This window comes from Ostrea edulis, chromosome 10 (genome assembly GCF_947568905.1).
Source record: "Ostrea edulis chromosome 10, xbOstEdul1.1, whole genome shotgun sequence".
Taxonomy (NCBI): domain Eukaryota; kingdom Metazoa; phylum Mollusca; class Bivalvia; order Ostreida; family Ostreidae; genus Ostrea; species Ostrea edulis.
In genome coordinates this window covers 37,417,857-37,444,968 of record NC_079173.1, presented here as the reverse complement: position 1 = coordinate 37,444,968, position 27,112 = coordinate 37,417,857, and the positions used below count along the sequence as shown (strand labels likewise).

General features: G+C 38.0%; 1 long non-coding RNA gene across 2 annotated transcripts; it reads left to right on the top strand.

Annotated features, from left to right (window-relative positions):
• Positions 1-13,024: 13,024 nt before the first annotated feature.
• Positions 13,025-21,775, top strand: LOC130050765 (uncharacterized). 2 transcript variants are annotated; one of them, XR_008799021.1, is made up of 6 exons: positions 13,025-14,388; positions 15,015-15,160; positions 15,413-15,451; positions 17,108-17,328; positions 18,105-18,169; positions 18,622-21,775. It is a non-coding gene; the product is annotated as an uncharacterized LOC130050765 (long non-coding RNA). The 2 variants fall into 2 exon arrangements; XR_008799020.1 differs by lacking the exon at positions 15,413-15,451 and having other exon boundaries at positions 13,030-14,388.
• The last annotated feature ends 5,337 nt before the right edge of the window (positions 21,776-27,112 follow it).

Here is a 27,112-nt window from a genome sequence, read left to right as displayed (position 1 = left end):
AGAAAAAGATTTTAAAAGCTTTTTCCTATATTTGTATGTAAAACTTTACCCCCCCCCCCCCACTTGTGGCTCCATCCTACCCCCCAGGGGCCATGATTTGAACAAATTTGAATCTGCATTATGTCAGGAAGCTTTCATGTAAATCTCAGCTTTTCTGGCTTAGTGGATCTTGAGAAGAAGATTTTTAAAGTTTTTCCCTATAAATTTGTATGTAAAACTTTGATCCCCCTTGTGGCCCCATCCTACCCCCGGGGGCCATGATTTGAACAAACTTGAATGTGCACTATGTCAGAAAGTTTTCATGTAAAAATCAGCTTTTCTGGCTCAGTGGTTCTTGAGAAAAAGATTTTTAAAGATTTTTCCTATATATTTGTATGTAAAACTTTGATCCCCTGAATCTGCATTATGTCAGAAAGTTTTCATGTAAAAATCAGCTTTTCTGGCTCAGTGGTTCTTGAGAAGAAGATTTTTGCTATATATTTGTATGTAAAACTTTGATCCCCTATTGTGGCCTCATCCAACCCCCGGAGCCCATGATTTGAACAAACTTGAATCTGCATTATGTCAGAAAGCTTTCATGTAAATCTCGGCTTTTCTGGCTTAGTGGTTCTTGAGAAGAAGATTTTTAAAGTTTTCCCCTATATATTTGTATGTAAAACTTTGATCCCCCCTTGGGGCCCCATCTTATCCCCGGGGGCCATGATTTGAACAAACTTGAATGTGCACTATGTCAGAAAGTTTTCATGTAAAAATCAGCTTTTCTGGCTCAGTGGTTCTTGAGAAGAAGATTTTTCCTATATATTTGTATATAAAACTTTGATCCCCTATTGTGGCCCCATCCAACCCCCGGAGCCCATGATTTGAACAAACTTGAATTTGCATTATGTCAGAAAGCTTTCATGTAAATCTCAGCTTTTCTGGCTTAGTGGTTCTTGAGAAGAAGATTTTTAAAGTTTTCCCCTATATATTTGTATGTAAAACTTTGATCCCCCCTTGGGGCCCCATCTTATCCCCGGGGGCCATGATTTGAACAAACTTGAATGTGCACTATGTCAGAAAGTTTTCATATAAAAATCAGCTTTTCTGGCTCAGTGGTTCTTGAGAAGAAGATTTTTCCTATATATTTGTATGTAAAACTTTGATCCCCTATTGTGGCCCCATCCAACCCCAGGGGTCCATGATTTGAACAAACTTGAATCTGCATTATGTCAGGAAGCTTTCATGTAAATCTCAGCTTTTCTGGCTTAGTGGTTCTTGAGAAGAAGATTTTTAAAGTTTTTCCCTATATATTTGTATGTAAAACTTTGATCCCCCTTGTGGCCCCATCCTACCACCGGGGGCCATGATTTGAACAAACTTGAATGTGCACTATGTCAGAAAGTTTTCATGTAAAAATCAGCTTTTCTGGCTCAGTGGTTCTTGAGAAAAAGATTTTACCTATATATTTGTATGTAAAACTTTGATCCCCTATTGTGGCCCCATCCAACCCCAAGGGCCCATGATTTGAACAAACTTAAATCTGCAATATGTCAGGAAGCTTTCAGGTAAATTTCAGCTCTTCTGGCCCAGTGGTTCTTGAGAAAAAGAGTTTTAAATGACCCCACCCTATTTTTTGCATTATTGTGATTATCTCCCCTTTGAAAGGGACATCGCCCTTCATTTGAACAAACTTGAAAGCCCTTTACCCAAGGATGCTTTTGGCCATGTTTGGTTGAAATTCGCCCAGTGGTTCTGGAGAAGAAGTCGAAAATGTGAAAAGTTTAACAGACAGACAGACAGACAACGGACAAAAAACGATCAGAAAAGCTCACTTGAACCTTCGGTTCAGGTGAGCTAATAAGTGCATCTATTTCTTCTTGAGCACCTTCCCTAAGGACATCTTCCAAATATTGAAAGGAATATGTATGCTTGCAAGTAGTGCTGGTAGACGTCAGAACTTCACAACCATTATCAATCTAAAACGGTCTTCGAAATTCAGTGGTACCTGTAGCCCGATGACTTGTTAGTAAACCAAGAGGCCCATCGCTCACCTGAATCACCTTGGCCCATATCAAAAGATTTCCCATGTATATTGCATTTAAAACTTTGGTCCCTATTGTGTGGCCCCAACTTACCCCTGGGAGCAATGATTTTTGTAAACTAGAACCCTACCCCCCGGGGCCTTGCTTTGAACAATCTTGAATCTGCACAATGTCAGGATGCTTTCATGTAAATTTCTACTTTCTACTTTCCTTGGTTTTTCAGAAGACGTTTAAAGACTTCCCCCATTTATTTCCATGTAAAAAATTGATCCCCTACTGAGACTCCAACCTACATGTTCCCCCGATAGCCATGAATTGAATAAACTTGAATTTGCACTATGTCGGGAAGCTTTCATGTAAATCTCACCTTCTCTGACCCAGTGGTTCTTCAAAAGAGTTTTACATGACCCCACCCTATTTTAGCATTTTGTGATTATTTCCCCTTTCAAGAGGGCATGGTCCATCATTTAAGCAAACTTGAACGCCCTTCACCTAAGGATGCGTTGGGCCTAGTTTGGTTGAAATTGACTCAGTGGTTCTCAAGATGAAAATGTGACGACAGACAACGGACAAATTTTGATCAGAAAAGCTCACTTGAGCCTTGGGCTCAGTTGTGCTAATAATGATCAGGCTACCAAAAATTAAGGCCGCGCACCCTCGATGGACCAGTAACTCGCGAGTAACCATTTAGTTTGGAAACAGGAATAATTCCCTTTTAAACATACGTAAAAGGCGCGATTCCGGGTAAGGCAAGATTGCTACGTGTACAGTGTAGTCATGTACCCCGCCGCCGCTAAAAAGATGAAACTCAAAAGTTCCCAAAACTCCTGTAAAATTGTATAATCAAACTCGCGGTGTAATGTGATTAACTGGTAGTTGGTGTTTAAGAACGGTTTCCGAGGAGTTGCGTCCACAAAGTGTTCTATATAGTGTAGCATCTACAAATGCAACAAATTCCCATAACTCCTGTAAAATTTGTCGAATCAAATTCCTCCCGTGGAGACCCGGGTTAGAATAGATCCTCAATACCACCTTGCTTGTCGTAAGTGGCGACTAAATGGGGCGGCTCTTCGTATGACACCGCAAAAACTGAGGTCCCGTGTCACCGCAGGTGTGGCACGATAAAGATTCCTCCCTGCTAAATAGCCATAAACGCGGAGCATGGGCCTTAAGTTTGCAGCCCTTCACCGGTATTCTATATTCCCTACGGCGTCTTGGACCGCGTTGCGGCGGGGAAGAAAAACTGTCAAGAGAAGGTATGAGGCTGAAAGAAAAAAAAAAAGATTTCAAAGTAGTACAAACATAAAACGACCTTAACTGCAAGTTCGTTACCGAATCCAACCATTTTCGTGTCAATTCAGCAACACGAAGAGAGTGTGTGGCACAAACATTACTCTCCGAAACATAAAATCCTACTTCTAGCCTACTGCGGCGGTCTTTGTCCACAAAAGAATTTTAATTTCTGTATACATTTTAATTTAGGTTACTACACAGTACGTCAACAGCCAGAAAATGCTTCTCGCTAAAGAGGAATATCTACGGAGGTTGCTAAATTGATGATCGATGGTCATTAGAAAGCATTTATTCTAACACTAAAAGTAATACTTTTCTTCATAGAAAATACATCAGTATCATGACCTTCATAGTGATAGGGTGATTGCACATACTAATCTCCTCATTAAAACAGGAACTGAATGGGCACTTGATAGGGTGATTAACATACTAATCTCATTAAAACAGGAACTGAATGGGCACTTGATAGGGTGATTAACATACTAATCTCATTAAAACAGGAACTGAATGGGCACTTGATAGGGTGATTAACATACTAATCTCATTAAAACAGGAACTGAATGGGCACTTGATGAAGCTATCACTTTATCTACAGAAGTCAAGAATATCACTTGTAGATCGATGCTTCTACAACAGTTGCTGCCACATCAACGCTTTTGGAAAAAATATGACTACCATGCAGGTAGTTCATATAAAAGTTGAGATCAAGATAAAATATTTTTATTTCTAAAAAGTGCTGTCAACTGATACCATTATGAAATTTGTGAAAGTAAATTTGTAAAACCAAATCGATACGCAAGCGCCTCTGTGTACAATCAGTTTTTAAATAAATATGCTATTGACGAGCAAGTTGATATTAAAAGGATCTGAGGAAACCGTGTGCTGAAGGCAGATGAAACACAAGTTTCTGGGGGTGTCGGGTTTGGTTTTTCTCCGATAAAGTTTAATCACCTCCCGTGATAAATATCAGTGGTGATAATATCAGATACTGTACAGCCCTGCAGTAAATGGCAAGGTGAAGATAGCGAACAGTATCGTAATCGATCTCATAACTCCTATAAAGGTGAAGATAGCGAACAGTATTGTAATCGATCTCATAACTCCTATAAAGGTGAAGATAACGAACAGTGATTAATCTCATAACTCCTATAAAGGTGGAGATAACGAACAGTGATCAATCTCATAACTCCTATAAAGGTGAAGATAACGAACAGTGATCAATCTCATAACTCCTATAAAGGTGAAGATAACGAACAGTGATTAATCTCATAACTCCTATAAAGGTGAAGATAACGAACAGTGATCAATCTCATAACTCCTATAAAGGTGAAGATAACGAACAGTGATCAATCTCATAACTCCTATAAAGGTGGAGATAGCGAACAGTGATTAATCTCATAACTCCTATAAAGGTGAAGATAACGAACAGTGATTAATCTCATAACGAGCTGGGTTAACACGGACACCTAGACATTTGATAAATAAGCATCTCCTGTTGACCTGTCAATCTCTTAAACGGCACAATACACTTTACTGCAATGTTATTTACGTGCTAATTGGGTTTTTGGTCGATTAAGTTCAATCTGTTTATGAAATGACTGACAACTGTTTTCAAACCTTCCCGCTCGGGGTAGCATGTGGGGATCCGGGTTAGAATAGGTCCTCAGCACTCCTTGCTTGTCGTAAGAGGCGACTAAATGGGGTGGACAGCAAAAACCGAGGCCCTGTGCCAAAGCAGAGGTGTGGCACGATAAAGATCCCTCCCTGCCCAAAGGTCGCAAATGCCGAACAGAGGCCTACATTTTGCAGCTTTCGCCAGTAATGGTGAACCATTAGGGATTCGGGTTAGATTGATTGAATGTTGTTTAACGTCCCTTTCAAGAATATTTCACTCACGTGGAGACGTCACCACTGCCGGTGAAGGGCTGCAACATTTAGGCCTATGCTCGGCGCTTAGAATAGGTCCTCAGAACCCTTTGCTTGTTGTATGAGACTGATATCACCTGTGGTCGGCGCGGGTTGAAATCCCGCTCGCGCCGGTAGGTGAGAAAGTTTATCAGTTTACTTTCGGTGGTCTCTTCCCTGGTACATTGTATTTGGGTTCTCTCTTTCACCAATAAAAACTGGGCACCACCAGAACTGAAAATTTATTAAGTGTGGCGGAAAACTGTAATATATGTATATATGAGGCATCTAAATGGGGCGGTCCTTCGGATGAGACCGCCAAAACCGAGGCCCCGTGTCAGAACAGGTGTGGCACGTTAAAGACCCCTCCCTGTTCTAATGCCGTAAGCGCCGAGTATAGGCCACAAATTTGTAGCCCTTCACCAGCATTGGTGACGTCTCCATATCAGTGAAAAATTTTCAATTGAAACGTTTGACAACATACAACCAACCGGTTATAGTGATGTCTCCGTTTGACTGAAAAATTCTAAATAATGATCAATCTAGCTCGTGGTCACACATAATGGCGCGCACAATATTGAAGTAAATGTGCATATCGGAAGGTTTGTATTTTGTAACGGCACTCTATTGCCGTCAATCTAGTATGAGTTCGAAAAGAACTTCTTTGCTTAACTAACTATAATTTTCCTCAATTACTGATTGGATATATATCTATTTATTTGAATGTCCCTACCTTGGGTTGAAATCAAGAAGTAAATCATAGTAAATGGAAGACTTGAAGAAAGAAAATAAATAGACCAGGAACAGGTCGGCTCTATTCGGGCCACTATCCCCAGCACTAGCTATTTTCCCTGACTTACTGTCAGTGTTATGGTCGGTCACAATGGACAGCCACTCCGGAAAACAACAAGGCGAGCAAACAACCAAAACAGCTTCAGCTCTATTCGGGCCACTGAGTTGATTGTCTCTTACCTTTCCTAATGCCAAAACCTTTATTTATCCTTACTTCTTTTACCTCCCTCTTTGTTCGATCAGCTTGGAAGCATTGTACAGAATCACAGCACCCCTGGTCTATATATACACGGGTTGTTCTAATTCTAAGGGGTGTCAGGTTATTCCATGTTATCAAGACAAATATACATGTAGTCATTAAAACGTTTGATTGAATAGAACAAAAACACTACATATTTCATCGCTTTCTAATTCGTAAACTACGCCTATCATTTTTTTAAAAAACACTTTAAAAGTAGTTTCAGGCATGGAAAGAGTTTTAGTAAAGACTACTAGCTGCATTATTGCACGACGGCGCTAATATTTTATAATTAATAACTTCATATATTTCACTTTGTTCGTTCATCTCCGGATTTGATCGAGACTCCAGTAAATTTTACCAGCTCGTTATAATTTTCGAGCGCTTTTAGACAGTCCCGTGAAGATCTGGGCTAGAATAGTTCATCAATACCCCTTGCTGGTCGTAGAAGGCGACTAAATGGGGCGGTCCTTCGAATGAGATCGCAAAAATCGAGGTCCTGTGTCACAGCAGGTGTGGCACGACAAAGATCCTTACCTGCTCAAAGGCTGTAAGCGCTGTCCATAGGCCTACTAAATCTTGCAGCTCTTCACTGGTACTGGTGACGTCTACATATGAAAGAAAAACTCGAGAGTGGGACGTTAAACACTATACAATCAATCAACAATACGGAGAACAGTAATATCTACAATATACAGACTGGGTATATTCACAAGTCTGATCCCTCCCGGGTTGCTAGCAAGTAGTCCAAAGAACAAGAGTGATTACTCGCAACTGAAATACATGGAGTACCCCATTTGTGAAAGAATGTTTAAGATATGGTACATGTAAAATATGTCGTGTCTAATTTTCTGCTACTGAGAATAATCGTGCAAGAAACCAGATATTTATAGGGCTGTAAAGGCGTTGGAAAGATTCGGGAGAGAACGCTGTTCCGGCGATAGCTAAATACTACCCTCTTGCTATGCTCAAGTTGCATCTCGAATTATCAACACATTAGGACTAGTGATTATGGGTAATAAACTTGAGTACTCCTCGTGATTATGGTTTAATTCAATTATGAATAGGAATATATGTGTCCTTGACCTTCAGTACTATAACACAATAGAAACCATCGTGATACTCGGTCTCGTCAAGTGAAGTTTGATCGCTGTAGGTGAAGTAGTATTTCAGATATCGAAATCACTTTTTTTTCCGTTTATGACACTTTGGGCCACGAAAACGACAGGATTCTTGCGTACGCATTCGAACATCTTCCTTCTACAGGTACTCGACGTTTTAAATGCATGCTAATAGAATGAAAAATAAATTGTTTTCCTATAGTGAAACAAACGATTCCATTGTGTAACGATTTTTCGCATTTGATCGAGAAGCTATAGACGATATTTGACGATTGATTATAGCCAATAATTGGACTTTATTTTCAGTTCATCGTGACGATACGAGAGATGAGACCTTGACAGAGTTGTTGCTAGGCGATCATGTTAAATATATATAGAACTTTTCGCCGGAAGTTGCAAGCGATGCAGCTGGTTAAAAAGAAAAACAAGATGGCGGCGTGATATAACTTGTGAATAGTTTGTTTACAGAAAGACACTTTTTTAAAATCATATATATTTAAAATGTCGAGTGCCTGTGAAGTTTCAATTCTACATCTCTAATTGCACAGGAGATATTACCTGGTAAGCAAACTTTTACACACAGACAGACGAATCTAATTTAATACCCACCGCATATGGAGCAAAAGCAAGTATTTTCCTGGAATGATTTTTTATCATCAATTTAAACACTCATAATTGTCTTCTTCAGGGTCGTGAGGGGCAGAACTTTGTGTTTCTACATGTAAATGTAAACCAATCTGCAACTTTCATATGCTTAAAGAAGTTAAGAGTAATGTTAAATACACGTACATGTAAGTTCATTTACTAAGTCCTCTCCTGTAGAATCAGATGGTCGTCCTCCAAGAGCTAGTAGTTTGGATTGTACATGTAACTTGATCCACGTGTTGCCCGTAAGACGAGCTTTTCTCTTCGTGTTGATCAATGGAAGACTACCCTTTTTTGCTTGTAGGGCGTACATAGAAGTGTGGAACTGAAGGTTTCTAATGAACGCCGCCTCGCCTCTGTCTTGTTTTCACTTTATCGAGTTTTTCTCGATAATTTCAACCAAACATGATTCTTTTGTATAGAGAATCATGACAATTTTGGTTTTCTTTATTTTAAAAAAAAAGGCAGACTCTTAATGTATTGCGTAGACGTTCAGAGTATGTGGTTTGGCTAATGCTCTACACTTTACCAAATCAGAAAGTACAGGCTCTTAAAATCGGAGACGCAGCCAACACCCTTTTATTTGACAATATTTTTTTTCTTATTTTGTAATTCTAGGATATATTGGGTGACCCTTCCCCCACTATTTTAACAGAAGTAGGATTGATTAATTGATGTTTTCCGCCACACTCAACAATTTTTCAGTTATATGGTGGCGCCCAGTTTTTATTGGTGGAAGAGAGAACCCAGATACAATGTACCTGGGAAGAGACCACTGACCTTCCGAAAGTAAACTGGGAAACTTTCTCACTTAACGGCGCGAATGAGAAAATTAATATTATGCAGCATACTAATATAATAAATGTTGCATACATGAAAAAAAAAAATTAACCAATTCACCGACTATAATACTACATGTACTTATGAAACGTAATTTTATCAAACGTAATGCGGCTATGTCGTGGTTGTGAAATTCTTCAGAGCTGAGACGAGTAGAAGCGGATTAACCGCTATTTACGTCAGTGTGACAGACCGCCGTGTAATTCTAATCAAAAACATTTATTTCAAACACCTCGTACCTAAACCTAGTAGAAAACGCACATGAAAAGATGTTAAACTCTGGTGCCTGCAGGCAGGGTATAATATTTACAGGCGTCAGCAAAATATCCCTTTATTCCCAGTAATGTGTTCTTATGTAAATGATTAAAATAAATCGACGAGAAATCCCTGTTTTTAGCTGAGTCATAGTGTTCAAACGAATGTGTTTGACATCGCTGTATTGAGATTTCAATTTGACTCGAACTATTTTTTCTGAGATTTTCTCTTAGGCAATTGGTCAGCATCGTCCGCCGTACGTTAACAGCTGAAATTAAGGATTCAAATGAATTTATTGGATCTCATCACCATAATACAATGGTGTAAAGAGATATAACAGAAACTAACAGCTGTTACATGTACATACACATTAGCAAATGAAACATGCGTGAAATAGAGCATTTATCAAGTGAAAAACAAGCCTGTTATTATTAATATGAAGTATGGGCATTCTATGTATGAGAGCACATTTAATTTATTTTCTATAGAATGTTGGGTAAAAACGGTTCCTTCCATACTATTTGATTATCACATCAAACACATTAGCAAATAAAACATGCGTGAAATAGAATATTTATTAAGTAAGAAAAAACAATCGTGTTATTATTAATGTGAAGTATGGACATGCTATATAGAAGAGCACATTTAATTTATTTTCTAATGAAAGTAGAGTTTATTATAGACTGCTATGTAAAAACGGATCCTTCCATACTATTTGATTGCCACAACAAACACAGTTGATTGATATTGATGTGATTGGATGGGTGTTACGTGGGTTGTATTTCTCCCCTGAATGTTTAAAATTATAACAATAATAGAAAGTATAGAAAAAAGTATCTTGTTGTAATAGACCAGGAGAGATCTGCACTACGACTTTTAGGTCACCCGAGTCACTCAGGTGACCTATTGCTATTCGTTTGCGTATGTCGTCCATAAACAACTGCTTCCCAGAAGCTACTGGGCCAATCTTGACCACATTTGGTATGTAGCATCTGCAGGTGAAAGAGACCGGAAGTTGTAAATTTCATGACTCCCCATCCTAAGGGACCTTAATTAAAATTGATGTATTTCTTTAAACATTTTCTTCTTTACTCCTGGACATCTAGCAGACAAAGTGAGTATATATAATGATGAGCAAGGAAGTTTCTTCAGAAATTGTAAATTTCATGACACACCCCCCCCCCCCGCCCCGGGGTGGGTGGGTTAGGGGTTCTGACCCCATGGCGGGGCCAAACTTGATATATAGTGTTTATGTGTAAAACACTTAAATAACATCTTCTTTAGTGCTATTGATACTGCATGTAAATTTAAACTAAATGGTCATTTAGAAAGAGCAGGTAGTCCTTTACCCAAATTGTACATTTGATGATCCCAGGGGTAGAGATTTGGTATTAGGACGGAGCCAAAATGATCAGTTATTTTAAAAATGTGAATATAAATTTTTAACTTCTTGATAACTATCATTTCAATTCTTTTCAAATTTGGTATGAAGCATCTTGGGAACAAGGGGAACAACAATCGTAAATTTCAGGATTCCTGGGGCCTTTGGGGTGGGGCAAAATTTGACCAATTTTCAAAAATCCTCTTCTTTACAGCCGCACGCACATGTTTAAGAAAAACTAAATGCATAGCAATGTAGCACAGGAAGGCTTCTACCAAAATTGTAATTTTCATGATCCCCGGGGTAGGAATTCTGACCCGAGGGCGGGGCCAAACTTACTATATTGTGTTTATGTGTAAAACACTTAAATAACATCTTCTTTAGTGTTATCGATACTAAATTGAAACTAAATGGATATTTAGAAAGAGCAGGTAGTCTTTTACAAAAATTGTAAATTTGATGATCCCCGGTGTAGGAGTTATGACCACAGGGTGGGGCGAAACTTAGTATATAGTATTTATGTATCTATATAAAATCTAAATGCATACTTAGGAATAACAGAAAAGGACGAAAAATGGTTTTAACTCTCGGATGGGTCTAGAATAGTCATATCTTTTAATGTTTTAATATATATACATATGGCCATTGCGCAGGGAGGGATCTTTATCGTGCCACACCTGCTGTAACAACCTTGGTTTTTTACGGTCTGTTATATATTTTCAGATGTATGTTTGACTTATATACCTATAGATGTATTTCTAACTTCTATACATACAAGTGTATGTTTGGTGCTCAGAGCTATTGCAGTGATGGTTCTTCATTTGACCGACACCTGCAATACCCGCGACTCCCATTTCTAGTTAACAAATGAGCAGTCACTACGTAGTTTTAGGTTTGAAGCGGGCATTATACGAAAGGAACCCGAATCCATGATCTCCCTGTCGCTCTCTGTGACCACTTTAACCAATGATCATAAACAAACCAAAAAAGCCCCTCCCAAATACATAAAATGAAGAAAAAAAACCCAAACACTGTGGATAGGACTTTGCTGTTCCGGCTATACAGGAGGGAAACCAATATTAAAGGAAGGACAGCATTATCTATGTGCTTGTGATTCTGGTACAATTCGCATTCAGATTCATTTCAACGATTCGATTTACCAATTCAACTTGTCATTGGGTAAAATGATGTCTGAAATGCATGTTGCACAATAAATTTGACTATATACGGATTACTTCATTTACCCGATATACACGTAGGGCTCACGGCGGATGTGATCGGTCGAAAAGGGATGCTTATTTCCCCAGGGCACCTGGCCACACCTCTGCTATGTCCATGGGTTTGTGATTGCCCGACTCTTGGTTTATTCTTTGAAGGAGTCGTGACATTCATCACTGTTAATTCTCTTCATCTTTTCATTTGAACGGAAAAGACGAGACTGGAATAATATATGAAACAATTTATTCTGAAGACTTTAACATCTAGATCTACACAATGCATTTTAGCATATCGAGTGATGTTTTCCGTCACACTCAACAATTTTTCAGTTATCTGGTGGCGCCCAGTTTCTATTGGTGGAAGAGAGGACCCAGATACAATGTATAGTACGGCGAACGCGGATCCCGTGTTTTCCGCGCATCCCCCGCGGGATAGAGCTACCGCGGTATATCTCAGGTAACCCTGTATATCCCCCCCCCCCCCCCCCCCTCTGCGGTCCCGTTGTCCTCGCCGCGGTCTCACCTGTAGATGATGGATACCATCAACAAACGCGAGTTATCTCCCGTTAACGTATAAAAAAAATATACTGATCATAAACTGAAAACAGATCGCAGTTCATCAATACTATAGATATATCAATTGCCATGTACATGTGCATGCATCGCTTGTAAAAACACATTTTACAAAAACTTCTCATGTTACCTTTATTGAACCACACATTCAATATAAGGGTAGATTACCATATACCAATGTCGGAAGAATGAAGGACAGAAAGTCACAGGACAAAATGACCATGGACAAAAAGTGTCAAAAAGAAATTTTATGAAAGTAGGACAAAATGTCACAGGACCAAAAGTCAGTTTCATAAGAAGAGAAAAAAAAAAATACTGATTTTGATATATATTTGAAAACATATTTGTTCTTTTTGTAAAGTTTAAGAAAATATATATGCAAAATTTATATTTTCCATGAGAATCTATATTAATTTCAAACTAGATTTTGATAATAATTGTTATAAAATTGTACCTGGGAAGATACCACCGACCTACCGAAAGTAAACTGGGAAACGTTCTCACTTAACGGCGCGAGCGGGATTCGAACCAAATGATACGGCAGGTTGTATTCAGCGCATCCGCGCATCACAATTTATCTTCAAAAAATTTATCGCTTATTTTTTAATCGTACGTTTCGGGCTCGATATTTCACCAGAAGTCGCACGTGGTGAGTCACAATAGGGGTAGTTTGAAGACAACCGAATCTTTATCAAAAAATGTCGCACAACAGGTGGGTTAACGCTATTTGGTACCGCTTGCAGGGCGGCGACCACGAGTTACCTGCCCCTATACAATGAGTTAATTGCCCCTGTATTTCATCTGTTAAGTTGTACTTAAAATAGGCTTACTCTTGCGCAAAAAAAGATAGAAAATATCAAATATGGGAAAGCGGGACGATAGACCAAACATATCTACGAAGAGACCGTTGGTGCCGGAAATATCTCTGTCTTTAGTAGTGTCCGCGAGGTATATTAATATATAAAACATGAGATATTAGTACCATATTGCCCGGGAATCAAAAGATTTTTGCAAGATCGGTAAGTATATTCAATATAGGCTAAACAAGCACAAGGCCAGGGCACGTGGTAAGTCATTCCGCAGCGCAGGAATGACCAAAACTAGCCTACTGCGGTACCACTTACAGAAATTACCAAAAAATGACAAAAATTACCGAGAGAGGAGCTAAAATGACCTCAGTAATACATGACATCTACTATCATATTCACATTAAAAATTTTGGTCCCTCCTTTGACGACTTCAATAATTTTTAATTTCGGTCATATCTTTGGTATTTTCTGTGAACGTTTGTAATTTCGGACATTATATGTAACAATCCTACTATTCATTCCACAATGAAGGCCAGTGGGCCTAGATTTTTAATTTGATACACGTATAAACTTAACACTGCGCAAGTTACGTCACGGAATGCAGTATAGGGGAGGAGAAAATATTTGGCTGGACCAGGAGTCGAACCTAGGATCCCTGCATTACTAGTCAGGTGCTCTAACCACTGAGCTATCCAGGTCGATATCCACGGTCCGTGTAGCCCTAACTACTAAATTCCTCCCTTTAATTTGTCTTTGCCGTCGAAGACACACAACCCAGATTCATTTCACCCCTGGCAGGACAAGAGTAGTCACGGCACCAACTGGTAAAATCTTGCACAGAGGTCCCTAGGTTCAATTCCCGATCCAGCCACAAATTTTCTCCGTGTATGTCTATCTGAGACTGAGTTGGAAAATTACGGTATCTTCATAGTGACAAACTAATGAAAATATTGATCAAATTCGACTGGTCAAGGACTGTTAATATAAATAAATTTGAAACATTGGTCATTGTAATGATTGGTTTCATGTTATACTAAGCTTGTGTTTCAAGACAAGGCTGTCTTTGTTGATGATGATACTGATGTATATATTTAGAAACAAGTAATGCTTTGATTTTGATTACAGGTGTGGTCTTTAAAAAAATTAATGCATGGCAAGGTTGATAGTGAGACTAATAAATTCTTTCAGCAGAATTCAGCTAGACACAAAAAAAAAGACGATCACTACAGCCTTCCAAGAAGATGGACTGCCTCACAATAGTTTCCTTGAGGACTGTCTTGAAATATCCAGAGTTTAAGGTATGCATTTTGTACACCATGAAAATCAGCTTATGGTTTAGCTGTTATCTAATTAGAGGGAATTTTCAATAGGGACTGGGTCTTTTCATTTGCTGGACCCTTATGTAGCAATGACACTGTTCTTCCACCCCTGTTAGATCCACTATAACTTTAAGGAAAATAATTGGATCATCCTGTCCCACCAATATGCACATCTACAAATGAGAATGAAGCATTGCACAAAGTTTCAAGACTATCCGATAAGCCATATAGGAGAAGTGTTCACAAGATTTTGTGACAGACAGAAAGACAGATGAAGTACAAAAACTATGTCTCCCCCTGGAAGAGGGGAGACATAATTAGAATTTTTTTTAGACAGAAAGGAATGAGATCTCTGACACAGATTTTGCTATGAATATATATCATGTTTTGCTGAGTGAAAACATTTTTTTCTTCTCTTTTATTTATACGTATCTAAGCACAAGGTAATTAATACTTTTCATACTTTCCCAATTTGAACATTTTATGTGTCAATTGAAATATGAAATCATTTTCAATTAGAGGTTAAAACATTTAGTGATGAATTAATTACTGGAATTTATGAGGACTACTGAGACATGTTAAAATGGTGTCATATTTGTCTTCAGATTCAAGAAACGGACTCTATCTGGAAAAGGAAAACAATATCAAAGCTCCTCTGTGAGAAGTTGGCCAAGGAAAGCATTCAGAAGAAAGTGGAGATTCATTGTTTTTACCAGATCCAGCAGATCACAGAAAGCATCTAGTAGGGGAGGTAAATGAAGCATCTTTTACTCCCTATATACAGGGCTTGAAGCTAACTTTTTATGTCACCAGTCCAGCCGGACTGATGGGGTATAATTTCAACCAGTCCGCTGAAAAATTTACTAGTCCAACAGAGTTTTCCAGAAATATTTAAACACATTTCATTAATGTTATTAAAATGAAATTTAGCTCAATATGTCTTAAACAATATTGTAACACTTAAATGTGGGATTTATATTTACAACTCGGATTTGTCTGATAGGTCTACAGATCGAAGCATGCCAAACGTGTAAAGAACAAGGTACGATTGTATACATAAAAAGGCCCAAAAATTTTCTCTCAATAAAATGTGTTTGGAATTAACTTTAATAAGCGTTTTAAGAAAGTAAAATATATGCCAGGTATACTATGTCAACAAAACCAGAATGATATTTCTATTTGGACAGCATTATGACATTTCCTGCCTTTTTATGCCCCCGAGATCGAAGATCGGGGGCATATTGTTTTTGTCCTGTCTGTCATTCTGTAATTCTGTCATTCTGTCTGAAACTTTAACCTTGCTAATAACTTTTGAACAGTAAGTGATAGAGCTTTGATATTTAACATGAGTATTCCTTGTGACAAGACCTTTCCGTGGGTACCAACATTTTTGACCCCGTGACCTTGACCTTGGAGTTTGACCTACTTTTTGAAAACTTTAACCTTGCTAATAACTTTTGAACAGTAAGTGATAGAGCTTTGATATTTCACATAAGTGTCCTTGTGACAAGACCTTTCCAGGGGTACCAACATTTTTGACCCTGTGACCTTGACTTTGGAGTTTGGCTTACTTTTTGAAAACTTTAACCTTGCTAATAACGTTTGAACAATAAGTGATAGAGGTTTGATATTTCACATGAGTGTTCCTTGTGACAAGACCTTTCCGTTGGTATTAAACCTTTTGACCTTGACATTTAACTTACTTTTAATTTTTTTTACATTGGTCATAACTTCTAAATGTTAAATATTAGAGCTTTCGTATTATACATGATGATTTCTTTTAACAAGATCTTTCTACTGGTACCAAGATATTTGCCCTTGTGACCTTGACCATCTTTGGAATTGACCATTGTCTGGGGCATTTGTGTTTCACAAACACATCTTGTTTTCAAATAAGCCTGAAAACTGTCAAATGTCATACAGATTATTGCTCAGGAAAAGATGTTCGCATTTGTCGAGCAAAATAAAAATGATATATATTGTGTATTAATTTAAGATGAAAAACATACTTGAATATGAATTTGCTCGACGCATGCACTGTATGTTTTCTGATAAGAAAACCACCTGAATTTGTGGATATTTTCATTGAAAATGGCATTTTTGCAATTTTATGCCAACTTCTAGCTCACGTCATATGACACAAATCATTTTGCTGATCAAACTGAGCAGATTTTGGGTTTGCTAATCCATACCTTATTTGAATGCCAGGGTTTGAGCTCCAAGTGAAATCATCGATATTTTGAGCCAAATGACTTTAGAAACTGTACCTACTTCTTTCATAAGTATATTTTCCAAAATGATGCTTTAGAAAATTAACTCATCTGACTGACTAAAACAAATGTCAGTCAGTCAGCCAGACTTTTAACCAGTCACGGAGTGACGGGCATACATTAATTTCGAGCCCTGTATATATTGCCAGACAAGTAGTCCAATCAGATTATAAACTTTAACTGAAAAATTTACAAGCCCATTCATAAATTAGAGACCGGTGGCAGTGCAGTGTTTCTCACCAATGCTACAATCCCTAAAATTATGCTATGTCAGTAATTCCCAAATGTCACAGGCATCAAACTTTCAATATACATAAATGAAAATTGTCAAACTTAAATTCTGTTGGCAAAGTTCAGCAAGAGAGGCATACATTTTGTTTCAAATCCCCTTATATAATTACATGTATTCATTTAGAATGTTTTCTTAGTTTCCAGGATTAAGCCAGCCAGTAGATGAGACTATTATATCAAAAATACATTTACTTGTACACGAGGGCACACAAAGCGTTGATGAAACAAAAAGACATTTCCGTCTGTTTGTAAAGGATACTATTTCACCAGGGAACACCATCTCAGAATTTAACAGATGCTTTTACCCCGCCAATAAGGATGTAAGAAATCACATTTACAGGGCACCGAGATTTTGCCAGTAAGCTCTAAAAAAAATTTTTCTCAGGCTCAAATGTGCTTTTCTGATCAAAATTTGTTAGTTGTCTGTCGTCGGCATAAACTTTTCACATTTTCATCTTCTTCTCCAGAACCACTGAGCCAATTTCAACCAAAACTTGGCACAAAGGGGAGATAATCACAAAATTAGGGTGGGGTCATTTAAAAATCTTCTCAAGAACCACTGGTCCAGAAGAGCTGAAATTTACCTGAAAGCTTCCTGACGTAGTGCAGATTCAAGTTTGTTCAAATCATGGCCCCGGGGGGGTAGGATGGGGCCACAAGTGGGGGGGGGGTCAAAGTTTTACATACAAATATAGGAGAAAGCTTTAAAAATCTTCTTCTCAAGAACCATTGGGCCAAAGAAATTGACATTTATATGAAAGCTTTCTGACATAGTGTAGATTCAAGTATGCAAAGGGTAGTTTGGGCCATAATAGGGACTAAGGTTTTACATGGAAATATATATGGAAAGTCTTCAGATATGGGCCAAAGTGACTCAGGTGAGCAATGTGGCCCATGGGCCTCTTGTTACAAATCATGACCCCTGGGGGTAGGATGGGGTCACAATAGAGACCAAAGTTTTACATGCGAATATATAGGGAAAATCTTTAGAACTGGACCAGGGTGACTCAGGTGAGCGATGTGGCCCATGGGCCTCTTTGTTAACCTATATCTTTTATTTGTGTGAAGATATTCAAACATTAAGAACAGACATATATATATATAAATCTTTTTTTCTTTCATTTTTTCATCCAGGGTAGTTTAGAACTGTGTGCATTGGTTTTGGAAGAATTTGGGCTGTTTAGGCTAAAATCCATTATGTAAGTTCATCTTTGTGGTGCACAAATTCCATATGGTCATTTCAAATAGTCAACATTGCTTCTATTTTCAATCTGAAATTCTACATGTATTTTGTTTGAGAGATGAAAACAATCCTCGAAACATTATCACCGTTATCTTTAATTTTCCATCATACTTGTGTCAAAGAGTTGAACTTTCTTTACCAGTAATTTTATATTGACTTCGCATTGTGTGATATATAAAGTTTTTATGATTTTATTTTCTGTCTAAGATATTCAATATTTAAAGGAAAAAGATAATGGTAGGAGATGGTAGGATAAATTCTAATTATTCAGAGAAACTTGATAAATACTGTGTTTGAGCTTATATACTCGATAACACAATAGAAGAATGCAATTTACTAGTTAAACGTTGATAGGATACTAAATTTAGGATGAGCCAATAAGATTATGTCTTGTTTTTCATGTTACAGGATTGGACAGAATATGAACACACACATCCAATACTTCAAAGATATTATGTTTGTGGAGGCAGAGATTTTGATTGCATCCACTGTTTAGAATACATCCTTAAGGGAAGCAGACTGCCGCCTTTACCCAATGATATAATGATTAATCATAACTATATCTGTTTTGTACCAAATAGAAAGAGCATTGATTCAGGTCATTTTCAAATCCACTGGCATACATTGTACTATACATGCAACCTTTTCAAACTTTACATTTAAGATTTTATAAAGGAAATATCTTAATGTTTCACATGTTTACCTTTCACTGTGCTATGTAATACGCAAGATCGCGACTACTTTTTCTGTCTTGGTTTTAAATTTTACTTTCCCCTTTCAAAGTCTCGCGAGACCCAGAGTTTGCGAGAATTTGGGCATGTTGGTAAATAATACCAGTTCTGCAACTTTTGTTGTGATCGATTCGCCCGATTTTAACAATGGTGTACTGTCATTGCATTGCAGTAGACTGTAGTTAATGATTCAAGAAAGAAACATAATACGCAGAAATATCCACAACTGATAGATTTTAATGGAAATGTGGTGGATTTTTCCCCACTGCTGTCAGCCAGGAAATTCCCAAAGCTGAGAAGAGCTTGTGTCAAAATATATAGCTTCGCGAGCTAAATTCAGAAGTTCATTTTTCCTGTATCCAGACGCTTTTACACACCTTTCATCTAAAAATGCTTTTAATTGTGGAAAGCACGTGGAAGTTAAATCGTCTTCCGATGCCATGTTTTGAATAAACAAAAAATGCCCAAGATCGACACGCTTTTCCGGACTTCTTTACAAGAGAGTTCCGCTAACTTGGTATTTACGATCTTGCGTATTCATTATACCTGCCATTATGCCAGTCTTCCTGAACATAATTTGTTTTCTGCAATTCCATTGGCCAAGAGGCTTAATCCTGGGTTATCAGATTGAGCATTTATATTTAGTATCCCATTGATTTTGTCAGCCCTATATAAGGAGGTGACTCAGATTTACTCACTCTGCTAGGTTAAAGAACTCTAAGGTTTGTACTTTTCACATGAATTTCGTGTTCGCCTCTTATCTTTTACATAGAGTAGGAAATGAACATAACATTGAGTTAGGGAACTATTTAGATTTTACATTATAATATGTAAATACCTTAGCAGAGTCAATTTACTTGGTTCAGGGTAGTATCAGATATTACTTTTTCAGAGTTTAAGTGTTTAGACTATCTCAATGTTTCTATAGTTAGCCTTGTCCTATGTTACTTTTAGATGTATGGAAGCCTTTTAGTGTTATAACACTATATTTATGCCCCCATTCAAAGAAGAGGGGCATATTGGTTTGCACCTGTTGGTCGGTCGGTAGACCACATGTTGTCCGCTTAATATCTTAAGAACCATTCACTTGATCGTAATATATTTCATATGTGGGTTGGTTATGAAAAGAAGGGGACCCCAATTGTTTTTTAGGTCGAAATGTCAAGGGTCAATCTACTCTGGACATAGGAAGACACTGCCTGCTCAATATCTTGAGAACCCTTTGCTTGACAGACATCAAACTTGGTACACTGGTACATCTCAAGGAGTAGATTTGAGGTCATATGGTCAAAAGTCAAGGGGTAAACTGGACATAGTAATATATTGTCTCTTATGTTTTAAGAATTATTTGCTTGATTGACACCAAACCTGGTACAGCATAAGGAGTAGATGACCCCTATTGATTTTTAGGTCACTTGGTCAATCCACTCCTGACATAGGAAGATATTGTTTGCTCAATATTTCGAATTGATGATACTACTATCAATCAAATTATGCATGTGTATAACCCTTTTCAGTTTTGCACCATGGGGGCTTATATGTTTTACAAACACCTCATGTTTTATAGTTTGTGAAAGCTTGTTAGGGTCATAACTTTAGATTTTCTTATTATGGTACTTGCCCGTCAGAGACTGGACATATTATGGTATGGTGCTGTCTGTCCGGACCTTGTAAGATGGGATACAGACTGAACCGTAAGCTCCAGAATCTTACAACTTGGTACATTTGATCACCATAAAAGGAAGATGCTTATTGTTTTTTAAGGTCAAGGTTGTAGGTTCACTTAATAGGAAAACCTTGTTTGAGAAAATTACAGATTCTTGAACTGAGTATTTTGAGGAAACATTACATAGAAAGTACATGATTTGTCAAATTTCTCCCAATATTCAACTGAGAACCTTATTCTGCAGAGTATTTGTATGGGTATGGAAAATGTGTATGTGGCTATGATTTTGATTTTTGTTTAATTTTTTGAAAATTACAGGTTTAACCAAGTCAGTTTTTGAGGAAATATACATGTATTAAATAAATGACGGTTTGACCTTTTAACTCCTCTCACAGTTTTGAAGCTAGGGTCTTTGTAAATAACTTCTTTGGTGTTTTAGAATATTTACAGATTGTTGATCATGGTCAATTTTGGGGAAATATTTTCCGCAGAGCTCTAGTTGTCTATCTACCGGCCTCCTGTCACTTTTAAGTTTAGGAGCTTTTATTTATGGAAAGAAAGTATGTGACAGCCTGATGATGGCTGATACTATTTAAAGCCTTTTTATACGCCCGTCTTAAGACGGGACGTATTATGGTATGGCGTTCATGTCCGTCCGTCTGTTAGCTTTTACGTGTCCGACCCGTAACTTAAATACTACAAGGCCTAGAATCATCAAACTTTGTCTGTAGATACATCTTGGGTAGAAGGTGTGTCGCACATTAAAACCAGGTCACTGTGACTTTTCATTAAGAAGATATGGCCATATATGGCAAAAACTTGTCCGGCTCATAACTTGAAAACTATTAGACCTAGAATCACCAAAATTGGTCAACTAATGCATCTTAGGTAGAAGGTGTGTCGCATCCTACTTTAAGGTCACTGTGACATTTAATTAAGGTGATATAAATAAAAATGTTTTAATGGGTACAATCTATACTGTTAACAATATGTGACGGGCGTATCATGTGCCGTGGTGGTGCACTTTATTCTAGAAATGGCATCAAAAACACACCCTATGTAACCTTTTCTGCTTGTACTCATTTATTTTTATTGGAAAACTTATTACTTGTTATCAGCTACTCTAAAACAATATTGACTTGTGCTATAATAAATTTGTAAACTTTACAAGTCTTTTCATTTCAAACAAGGTGTTGAACAAGTTGTTGAACATCATCTGGGATTCACAACCAAACAGGTACAACATGGAAACAGTGTGTTCCATGATTTCTGTAGTGTAACAAGTCCAGCTGATCCCAAGTACACTGTACTATTGACAACGATTGTTTTTGATAAGCACAATAGAAGTTCTACTTTGGGAGAAGCTATTATTATTTTAGTCCTAGCATACACTGCTTCCTGTTAGAGTTAGGGTGCTGTATAACTTGGTACCTCTTTGAGATAAAATGCTTTATCATCAAATCATAAAGCATCTTCCCTCTATCAGATACCAGATTATAAAGCACCCTCCCTCTAACAGGTACCAACTTATAAGACACTCTCCCTCTAACAGGTACCAGATTATAAAGCACTCTCCCTCTAACAGGTACCAACTTATAAGGCACTCTCCCTCTAACAGGTACCAACTTATAAGGCAACCTCCCTGTAACAGGTACCAACTAATAAAGCACACTTCCTCCAACATGTACCAGATTATAAAATATCCTCCATTTATAATCTGGTACCTGTTAGAGGGAGGTTGCCTTATAAGATGGTACCTGTTAGAGGGAGAGTGCTTACCTGTTAGAGGGAGGTTGCTTTATAATCTGGTACCTGTTAGAGGGAGAGTGCTTTATTAGTTGGTACCTGTTAAAGGGAGAGTGCTTTATAAGTTAGTACCTGTTAGAGGGAGAGTGCTTTATTAGTTGGTACCTGTTACAGGGAGATTGCCTTATAAGTTGGTACCTGTTAGAGGGAGAGTGCTTTATTAGTTGGTACCTGTTAGAGGGAGAGTGCTTTATAAGTTGGTACCTGTTAGAGGGAGGTTGCTTTATTAGTTGGTACCTGTTAGAGGGAGAGTGCTTTATAATCTGGTACCTGTTAGAGGGAGAGTGCTTTATTAGTTGGTACCTGTTAGAGGGAGAGTGCTTTATAATCTGGTACCTGTTAGAGGGAGAGTGCTTTATAATCTGGTACCTGTTAGAGGGAGAGTGCTTTATAATCTGGTACCTGTTAGAGGGAGAGTGCTTTATAATCTGGTACCTGTTACAGGGAGGTTGTCTTATAAGTTGGTACCTGTTAGAGGGAGAGTGCTTTATAATCTGGTACCTGTTACAGGGAGGTTGCCTTATAAGTTGGTACCTGTTAGAGGGAGAGTGCTTTATTAGTTGGTACCTGTTACAGGGAGATTGCCTTATAAGTTGGTACCTGTTAGAGGGAGAGTGCTTTATTAGTTGGTACCTGTTAGAGGGAGAGTGCTTTATAAGTTGGTACCTGTTAGAGGGAGAGTGCTTTATTAGTTGGTACCTGTTAGAGGGAGAGTGCTTTATAATCTGGTACCTGTTAGAGGGAGAGTGCTTTATTAGTTGGTACCTGTTAGAGGGAGAGTGCTTTATAATCTGGTACCTGTTAGAGGGAGAGTGCTTTATAATCTGGTACCTGTTAGAGGGAGAGTGCTTTATAATCTGGTACCTGTTACAGGGAGGTTGTCTTATAAGTTGGTACCTGTTAGAGGGAGAGTGCTTTATAATTTGGTACCTGTTAGAGGGAGAGTGCTTTATTAGTTGGTACCTGTTACAGGGAGGTTGCCTTATAAGTTGGTACCTGTTAGAGGGAGAGTGCTTTATTAGTTGGTACCTGTTAGAGGGAGAGTGCTTTATAATCTGGTACCTGTTACAGGGAGGTTGCCTTATAAGTTGGTACCTGTTAGAGGGAGAGTGCCTTATAAGTTGGTACCTGTTAGAGGGAGAGTGCTTTATTAGTTGGTACCTGTTAGAGGGAGAGTGCTTTATTAGTTGGTACCTGTTAGAGGGAGAGTGCTTTATTAGTTGGTACCTGTTAGAGGGAGAGTGCTTTATAATCTGGTACCTGTTAGAGGGAGAGTGCTTTATTAGTTGGTACCTGTTAGAGGGAGAGTGCTTTATAATCTGGTACCTGTTAGAGGGAGAGTGCTTTATAATCTGGTACCTGTTAGAGGGAGAGTGCTTTATAATCTGGTACCTGTTACAGGGAGGTTGCCTTATAAGTTGGTACCTGTTAGAGGGAGAGTGCCTTATAAGTTGGTACCTGTTAGAGGGAGAGTGCTTTATTAGTTGGTACCTGTTAGAGGGAGAGTGCTTTATTAGTTGGTACCTGTTAGAGGGAGAGTGCTTTATTAGTTGGTACCTGTTAGAGGGAGAGTGCTTTATAATCTGGTACCTGTTAGAGGGAGAGTGCTTTATTAGTTGGTACCTGTTAGAGGGAGAGTGCTTTATAATCTGGTACCTGTTAGAGGGAGAGTGCTTTATAATCTGGTACCTGTTAGAGGGAGAGTGCTTTATAATCTGGTACCTGTTACAGGGAGGTTGTCTTATAAGTTGGTAGCTGTTAGAGGGAGAGTGCTTTATAATTTGGTACCTGTTAGAGGGAGAGTGCTTTATTAGTTGGTACCTGTTAAAGGGAGAGTGCTTTATAAGTTGGTACCTGTTAGAGGGAGAGTGCTTTATTAGTTGGTACCTGTTACAGGGAGGTTGCCTTATAAGTTGGTACCTGTTAGAGGGAGAGTGCTTTATTAGTTGGTACCTGTTAGAGGGAGAGTGCTTTATAATCTGGTACCTGTTACAGGGAGGTTGCCTTATAAGTTGGTACCTGTTAGAGGGAGAGTGCTTTATAAGTTGGTACCTGTTAGAGGGAGAGTGCTTTATTAGTTGGTACCTGTTAGAGGGAGAGTGCTTTATAATCTGGTACCTGTTAGAGGGAGAGTGCTTTATAATCTGGTACCTGTTAGAGGGAGAGTGCTTTATAATCTGGTACCTGTTACAGGGAGGTTGCCTTATAAGTTGGTACCTGTTAGAGGGAGGTTGCTTTATAATTTGGTACCTGTTAGAGGGAGAGTGCTTTATTAGTTGGTACCTGTTAGAGGGAGAGTGCTTTATAAGTTGGTACCTGTTAGAGGGAGAGTGCTTTATTAGTTGGTACCTGTTACAGGGAGGTTGCCTTATAAGTTGGTACCTGTTAGAGGGAGAGTGCTTTATTAGTTGGTACCTGTTAGAGGGAGAGTGCTTTATAATCTGGTACCTGTTAGAGGGAGGTTGCCTTATAAGTTGGTACCTGTTAGAGGGAGAGTGCTTTATTAGTTGGTACCTGTTAGAGGGAGGTTGCTTTATAATCTGGTACCTGTTAGAGGGAGAGTGCTTTATTAGTTGGTACCTGTTAGAGGGAGAGTGCTTTATAATCTGGTACCTGTTAGAGGGAGAGTGCTTTATAATCTGGTACCTGTTACAGGGAGGTTGCCTTATAACTTGGTACCTGTTAGAGGGAGAGTGCTTTATAAGTTGGTACCTGTTAGAGGGAGGTTGCCTTATAAGTTGGTACCTGTTAGAGGGAGAGTGCTTTATAATCTGGTACCTGTTAAGAGGGAGAGCGCTTTATAATCTGGTACCTGTTACAGGGAGGTTGCCTTATAAGTTGGTATCAGTTTTCAAACAACAAATATGTAAAAGTCTTGATATCCTCTATGGAAAATAACATTTCAAGTTGATTTAAAGTGTACACATTGTTAATTGTAATTAAGCGTATTTCATATCAATGTGCTGTCACAACATTCCGTGAAATTATGAATACTACGACGTTCTAATGGTGTATCAAGATTTTAAAATATTCTGCCCGAAATTTGTACATCAATGATTTAGAAATATCAGTCTAATACTTTGGGGAGGTTGTGATGCTAATACATCCATTATAACACACGATACATAATATGCATTAAAATTTTTTATATGTTTATGCATAGAATTACCATTTTTCTCAATTCACTGCAACAGTGTATCATTCTTGTTAACAATGTAGATTATTAATATTTGTCAGGGTTTTTTGATACTTGCTTATGTAATATATGTCTCTTGATTTAGACGCGGGCTGTGTCGAAAATCTGAGTTTTAAATAATCAACAGTGTTGTGCTTCTCATTTTTAGAACCGATTGATTTGAATATGATTGAAAGTATTCATGTTTCCTACGTAATTGATAATAAATATACATGTGTTTGCCAACCACAATGGAGCTCCAACAGGACCTATTTTACCTAATATTGGTCTATCAAGAAATAAGCATAAAAGAATTGACACACGACGATTATTCGTACGAATCATTGTGAATTATAAATTGGCACGAGGGATAACTCGTACCTACATAAGATGAGATAACTCGTGGTCGTCACCCTGTAAGCGGTACCAGATAGCCTCGCCCGTTTCATTCATCAATAGTATACCCCATGCACATAGCGATCGGAGCAAGAAAACTGACGTAACTGGTGATTTACTTCCCCTGGGGACTATCGTGATTTCTGCCTGTTTCATCAGTGAAATATGAGGCACGTGTGGTACTTTTTAAATTGAAATAACTTTGTATAAAATCAAGATATCTCCGCAAAAATGGTTTCATTAGAAAGAAGAATGATGAAATTTGCTCTTTCAATCACTTATTAATCTTAAATTTATTTATACATTTTTTTAAATTGCTAATTATTTCATATGAGTGAGATCTTTGGTTTTGTGAAAATCTTCAATTTTCGGTACTATAATGGAATATGCATCTGGTCAATTTGGTATCCTAGAAGAGCCCGTTAATTTACGCTTAACAGATTAAACCAAGTTGATACTCACTGGTGATTAGAGTTTCAGGTAATGGCCCGCTAATCTGTCAGGGGTTGTGCGTATTTGCCTTTCTTCAAAGCAGGGGTAACACATTAAGAAGACTAAATACTGGTTAAAGCAAATAGATAAGACTAAAGTCTGACTGGATACTATGACGTTTTAAAACGTGTACACAAATCATACAGAAATCATCCATGTAACTGTTCATTACAATTTTTTGTTAGCTAAAACATTTCCTAAATTTTGGTTCCAAAGAAGATGTAGGCCAAATATCAAGGGTGCTAAGTATAGTGACGTTGAATAGCAAGTGTTCAAATTGCTCAAAACGGTAAGAATATCTAGTGACAAACTTAATATGCAGGACAGAACACAAATTTTTGGTCAACGCTTTAGAAGACGTCAATAGAATTATGGCCTACGCCGTCAGAGCCTTGATATCCTGCTACGGAGGGGACTGTCGTAAATCGTGCCAGAAATATTGTTTCGCGTGTTGGGCCCTTAAAACGAATAATTTGAAATCTTCTGTGTTAAGGAGACATTTTGATGTTCATATGAGTGACCTTGACGGGCATTTACCATGAATTATCTGAATTTCTCTTTAGGACATAAAATTAAAAATAAAATAAAATTTCTAAACTCTACGCAGAAATACGAAATCTCTTAACTGGGTTA